We start from the raw sequence: 7,481 nt of genomic DNA on the forward strand, positions 1-7,481 counted from the left end.
ACACACACTCACACACATTCACTCACATACACACACAATGCAAAGATGTATGCAATTGAACTTTCTATAAAGGAAGAGAAAATACCATTTACACGCCAAATGCAGTTACCTCTAAGGGGGATTGGAAGCAAGTGTAGTTTGGGACAGCACTGAAGACAAATTTGTGATATACTAATTTCTAGGGTGGGGGAAAATATGTGGTGTTTATCGTATTATTATTTTATAAATTTACTTGTGCACTATACAGCCATGTATTTGTGGTGTACTTGATAATAAAAATGTTCTTTAATGCAATGGAATGAAGCAGCAATTCTAACTTCTGGCATAATGAATAGACTATTAGCAGTGACTGACTTAAATCTCCATGAACACAAAGAGCAAAGCCCTTGAAGAAAACTACTGCTTGGACCTAAGTTATCGTTGCCTTGAATCCCATCAAAGCAGACACTGGGCTTGAAACACCTTTCGGGATATAATTTAGGATTCCAATAAAATCCTTGGATTAGCTTCATCATTTTATAAGCAATCAAGACATAAAGTTACAGACACAAAGAACAAAACCCAAGATGAAAGCCAACAAGATTGTAGACCTAATATCCTGATGATAAGATTGTCAGCAAACACATGCTCCGCAAACGTGTCACATCTCAAACGTGTCACCAAGCTTAGTGGACACGTCATTGAAGGCATTAAAAACTAGCAAACTTTCGTTCACGCTGCACCCAGGATGTGGACTTAAACAAGGGGGAGATTTTAGTCTGCTGTCTTATCAGTCTGCAGGAGACGAGAAGCAATGGTGAAGCCCTGGATGGAATGCTGACACACACGACCAGAGGAAAATCATAGGATCTTAATTGAAGTGCTGTGGTGCTGGGCACCCATTAATGCTGACTAGAACAAGGCAGCTTTGAGACTTGGAATGCAGAAGCCCTCCCTCATTAAAAGAAGCCCAGATGGCTCCCAAACTATCTAAGACCCCCAACTATGTGCTCTCTCCAGCCTCAGATCTTTAATCAACACAGATGCTGATATTTTAGCCAAGGTGCTTGCCCTGCATCAGAATAAACTGCTCCTGCAATTAATTAACCCAGACCAAGCAGGTTTTGCACTGGTCATAGATCTGCTGGCTACCAGAGGAGACCCTCATCCATCATCCCCCACCACCAAAGCCCCGTTTATATCCTGTCCTTGGACTCGAGGGGAGCGAAGAGAGATAAGGCTCTTCATGCTTCAAACATTTGGGTAGAAAGTGAGTTTTTCTTCCTCCGTCCCACAAGGTTCTGTTCCTCAGACTTTAGGAAAGAGGCTTGTCCTGATTTTAAGACACAGCCAAAGTTTCTTCACTTTCTGTTGTTCACTGTGCTCAAAGAATGTTCCCAAACACACACATCGCACTGCAGCTCATACTTTTAAGACCATGCAAACCAAACTAGCAAACGTATTAGTCCGTTTCCACAAAGTTGGGGTCTTCTTGAAAACAATTATTTTTTTCCACAATGAACTTTGGTACTCTTTCCTCCAATACAGAACAGAAAAAAAAAGGCAGAATTAAAGAAAAGCTTTTTAATTCCATAATATCACAAGAGCAACATTTTCCCCCACTAACAGTGAAGTTTAAGAAAAGATTAGATTACCGGGTGGTGGTGGCGCACGCCTTTAATCCCAGCACTCGGGAGGCAGAGGCGGACGGATCTTTGTGAGTTCGAGGCCAGCCTGGTCTACAAGAGCTAGTTCCAGGACAGGCACCAAAGCTACAGAGAAACCCTGTCTCGAAAAACCAAAAAAAAAAAAAAAAGAAAAAAAAAGAAAAGATTAGAAACTTTGTGTGGGTGGTAACAGTATCAGAAGAGTAACAAGGACAGTGGTGCGTGGGTGGGAGAGCAGAGAGCCCCTTCTAGGACTCTGCTGTCAGTGCAGGGGAAGCTGCATATGATTCAACTAGTACTGTCTGCTGGCTCTAACTCCAGCTTAAACAGTAACTAGTAATTTATATTTCTCGTCTCTTAACGGTTTCTTCTGTAAGTGAGATGTGTTCATTAACATTTATCTGAAAGTTTTGGTATTTTCTTTTTAGTTTCTGCATCTTACTCAAGTTTGTTACAAGCCACATTAAAATATTCTTCCTATGATAATAGAAAATATCAGATTAAGGGAATGAGGGTGTGCTCAGTTGGTCCAGTGCTTAACTAGCATGCACAAAGCCCCAAATTCCATTTCCAGCATTGCATACAACCAAGCATGTGGCCCACTCCAATAATCCTGACACTTGGGAGATAGAGGCACTTGGGAGTTAGAAATTCAAGTTTGACTTCAGCTAAAGAGCAAGTCTGAGGCCAGTCTGGACTACATGAAATCCTGCTTCAAAGTGGAGGGAAAAAAGGAAGAAAGGAAGGAAAGAAGGAGGAAAGGAAGGTAGGAAGGAAGGAATGGCAGGACAAAAAAATATAGTATTAAGAAAGTAAGATTTAGGAAGTGCATGGTTAGCAGGAGAATGCTTTATCAAGACTTATCTATTCATGTATCTGTGTATCATGTGTATCTGTGTTTCATGTGTCTGTATATTTGTGTATCTGTGTAGCACGTATCTATATATCTGTATATCGTGGATCTGTGTATCATGGATCTGTATATCTGTGTAGCATGTATCTGTATATCATGGATCTGTGTATCTGTATATCGTGTATCTGTGTGTCATGTTGTGTGTCTGTGTATCTATATATCATGTTTATCATGTGTATTTGTGTGTCTGTGTATCATGTACCTGTGTATCCTTGAACTTTACACTGTGATGGGTAACTCTCACAGGAAGGTGCCAGCTGTGTATTTTGACAGATAGATTGGAACATTTTTGTTGCAAATGAAGCTCTCACCCTTTTCCTACATGCGTGTGTACTGTTTCTTGCACAGTAACGCATCCTTCTATAACACAAGCAGGTTTTTGCCAAAGTCTACATATTGGACTGGAGAGATGGCTCAGCAGTCGAAAGCACTATCTGCTCTTAGAGATGCCCTGGTTGCAGATTAGGCACCCACACTGCCGCTCAAAACCATTTGTAACTACCGTCCCAGGAGATCCGAATCCCTCTTTTGGCCTCTGGGGGCAGCATCTGCATGTGGTACACAGACCTATATACAGGCAAAACACTCAAGACACATAAAAATAAAAAAGCAAAGAAAGACTCCCTCACTTCCATTTCTTAACCACAGCCTTTAATTAGATTCTTCAAATGAATCAACTAATATCTTGTTTCAAGAATCATCAGCAGATAAACTAAAGCTAAATCTCCCTTTATTAGAACAAATTAAATGGGACTGTGACTCCAGAGTATCAGGCAGTGCAAAAATTTTATTTTTATCACATTAAGCATATTGGATCAAAGTTAATGTTTGAGAAGGGAGATTCATTTTCCGTCCTTGATTCCCTTGCAACTATTTCTTTTTCACTGTAGTAAATTTGGCAAATTATTGAATCAAATATTATGATTTCATTATTTAAAAATATTGGCTAAGATGCAATCAAGGAATTACACTCTTTAAAATGATCATATTGTGATTACTACCATGTAGACTTCCTCGAAAAGTCATTGTAAGGGATGTTTTTCATGTGTGTTAACAGAACTATAGTATGAAAAATAATGCATACAACTCTTTGTATCATACCTGATTTGAAATAGATTATAAAGACTTTCCAAAACTATGCAAAGATTACTTTAAAAATTAAATTGTCTTGGCAAATCAATGAATAATATGCAAAAATATAAATAGAAATTAAGTATTATCAGGCAGTGGAGGCGCACACCTTTAATCCCAGCATTTGGGAAACAGAGGCAGGTGCAGCTGAGAGAGTTTCAGTCCAGCCTGGTCTAAAGAACTAGTTCCAGGACAGGCTCCAAAGCTACAGAGAAACCCTATCTCAAAAAAGATGATGTGGGATTCCCCTCTGTATGCTATGAATATGTTTTATTACCATTGGTTATTGAAGAAGCTGTTTTGGTCAATGGCTTAGTAGAGTAAAACCAGGTGGGAAATCTGAACAGAGATAGAGAGAGAAAGTAGGTGGAGTCAGGGAGATGCCATGTAGCTGCTGAAGGAAAAAGATGCCAGACACCAGTCAGAAACTTACCAGGAGGCCACAGCTTTGTGGCAATACACAAATTAATAGAAATGGGTTAATTTAAGATATAAGAGTTAGCTAAACATATGCCTAAGTTATTGGCCAAACAGTGTTGTAATTAATGTAGTTTCTGTATTATTATTTAGGTCTAAGCAGCCGGGAAGCATGTGTTATCTGTGTATCTGTATATCTAGATACCATGTCTCTGTGTATCTGTGTATCAGGTATCTGTGTATTGTGTATCTGTGTACCATGTGTATTTGTGTGTCTCTATACATCATCTATCTGTGTATCATGGAGCAGTATCCAACTACAGAAAAACCAAAAAAAAAAAAAAAAACAAGAAAAGAAAAAAATTAAGTGTTAAGTTTAACAATTGGCATTCTAAAATAGAATTCCAAGGAGAAGAAGTCTTTATATCATAAAACTCACAAAATAACAGTTTGTTTAGAATTTTAACTTTCAAATCTATTCTAGGTTCACAAAGAGCAAATGCATAAGGCTTTCCCCTGACCTGAAATCTAAGTAAAATTTGCTTTCAGGTAGTTGCAAAATAAAAGCAATAATACCTGACTCTACTGGGGTAAAACCACAGAGATCCTCGGCCCTCAAAATTCAATTAATCCAAAGTCACAGAGAGGGTGTTCACAGTCCCATATCTCATAGAGAAGGAATGAAATAGATCTCAATACTTCATTCAAAAGATGTTAAGAAGGCTGAGAATTTCTAAGTCAATAGCTTATAATTAACACAATCATCCCACTACTAGATTTATACTAGTATTGCAGAACATTTTGTTGTTGTTGTTAGCTTGTTTTTTGAGACAGAGTTTCCTTGTGTGGCCCTAGCTACCCTGGAATTAGCTCTATAAACCAGGCTGGCCTCAAACTCACAGGGACCCGCCTGCCTCTGCCTCCAGAGTACTGGAATTAAAGACCACTGCCTGGCCCTTGCAGAACATTGCTGTGGAAATACTACATAATTTTCATTTCTTATCATTCAACAAAGATCTTTTTGGAAAAAATCATGAGTTCTCTTCAAGGGAGAACGGTTTTTTAATGCATTTTCTGTAGCAATTTTGTAATTAAACATCATTAAATATCATATACAAACATTTTTTATTGAGGTTCATTCTTTTATTTACATTTTTTATTTATTAGATTTTTTTTTAAAAAAATACCAATCCAAATTCCCACTCCCTCCCGTCCTCCCATTCCCTCCACACACCCTCCCACCCCACCCCCATCTAATCCTATGAGAAATGCACTTTGCTTTGTGGAAGGTCCAAGGTCCTACCTACTACATCTAGGCTGAACAAGCTATACATCCACAGAGAATAGGATCCCCAAAAGCCAGTACATGCAGTAGAGATAAATCCCAGTGCCACTGCCAGTGGCCCCTCAGTCTGCCCCAGCCATACAACTGTCAAGCACATTCAGAGGGACTAATTTGGTCCTAGGTTCATTCCCAGTCCTTTTTCCCTAATGACATTTTATTTCTACTTAAGAATATTAATCTAAACCGGGTGGTGGTGACATAAGCCTTTAATCCCAGTACTCAGGAGGCAGGGGCAGTCAGATCTCTGTAAGTTCTAGGTCAGCCTGGTCTACAAGAGAGCCAGTTCTAGGACAGGCTTCAAAGTTGCAGAGAAACCCTGTTTCGGAAGAAAAAAAAGAATATTAACCTAGAAAATCACCTAAGGAACAACAACAACAACAACAAAAAACTATCTAAAAATAGTTGTTTAAAAATACAAATTTTACCCCTGCAACCTCAGTGAAACTTTGGAACACAGCCTGCTACTACACAGAGAGGACCAAGAGGTGAATGACAAGACATCCAGCAGGACACTCCACTCTCTAGGTCCTCCATACCGAGGCAAAACCCCAGACACCTCCTCTACCTGCCTTGGCTTCTCTTGCCAGTCAGCAGGAGAGTTGTTTCATTACCCCCATCCCGACCACGGGACCCTACAAGCTACAAATACTACCTGGCCCCCAAACTTGCCTATTCCTCACCACAACCTCAGTGGAACTCTGAAACACAGCCTGCTACTACACAGAGAGGACCAAGAGGTGAGTGATAAAACATCCAGCAGGACACTCCACTCTCTAGGTCCTCCATACTGAGGCAAAACCCCAGGCACCTCCCGCACCTGCCTTGGCTTCTACAGCCAGCCAGCAGGTGACTTTCCGGCAGGTAGGTTGCTCCAAAACCCCTGAGACACAGACAGTGACAGTACAGAGCAGACCAAGAACAGTTACCACGACACAAACAGACACTGCAAGGATTGGACCAAGATGCAAAGAGGGTGGCGTCAATTGAAGGGAGAGATGGGTAGGCACCAATGTAAGAATTCATCCAATAATGTAAAGAGCAACATGGTAACACCAGAACCCAGGGGTCATACAACAGGAAGACTTGCTCATCCTAACCCAGAAGAAGCAGAAGAAAATGATTTTAAACATAACTTTATGAAGATGATGGAGACCTTTAAAGAGAAAATGAAAAACTCCCTTAAAGAAATGGAGGGAAAGACAAACAAAAAAGTAGAAGAAATTACTAAATCTCTCAAAGAAAACAACCAAACAGGTGAAGTAAACAGTTCAAGGCTTGCAGTCTGAAATAGGGGCAATAAGGAAAACACTAACCAAGGGAATTCTGGATATGGAAAAAAATGAGTAAATGAATGGGAACTACAGAGGCAAGCATAACCAACAGAATACAAGAGATGGAAGAGAAAATCTCAAAAGCAGAAGATACTATAGATGAAATAAATTCATTGGTCAAAGAAAACATTAAATCCAACAAATTCTTAACACAAAACATCCAGGAAATATGGGACACCATGAAAAGAACAAACCTAAGAATAATAGGGATAGATGAAGAACTCCAGATCAAAGGCACAGAAAATATATTCAAAAAATCCTAGTAGAAAATTTTCCCAACCTAAAGAAGGATATCCCTATAAAGGTACAAGAAGGTTACAGAACACCAAATAGACTGGATCAAAAAATAAAACCAAAAACATCCCCTTACCATATAGTAATCAAAACACCAAACATAGAGAATAAAGAAAGAATATTAAGAGCTGCAAAGGAAAAAGGACAAGTAATATATAAAGGTAAACCTATCACAATTACACCTGACTTCTCAATGGAAACCATGAAAGCCAGAAGGTCCTGGGAAGATGTGTTGCAGACACTAAGAGACCACGGGTGCAAGCCCAGACTACTATATCCAGCAAAGCTTTCAATCACCATCGATAGAGAAAACAAGATATTCCATACAAAACCAGAATTAAACAATACCTATCCACAAATCCAGCCCTACAGAAAGTAATAGAAAGAAAACCCCAACCCAAGAA

Source organism: Myodes glareolus, chromosome 3 (genome assembly GCF_982192425.1).
Source record: "Myodes glareolus chromosome 3, mMyoGla1.1, whole genome shotgun sequence".
Taxonomy (NCBI): domain Eukaryota; kingdom Metazoa; phylum Chordata; class Mammalia; order Rodentia; family Cricetidae; genus Myodes; species Myodes glareolus.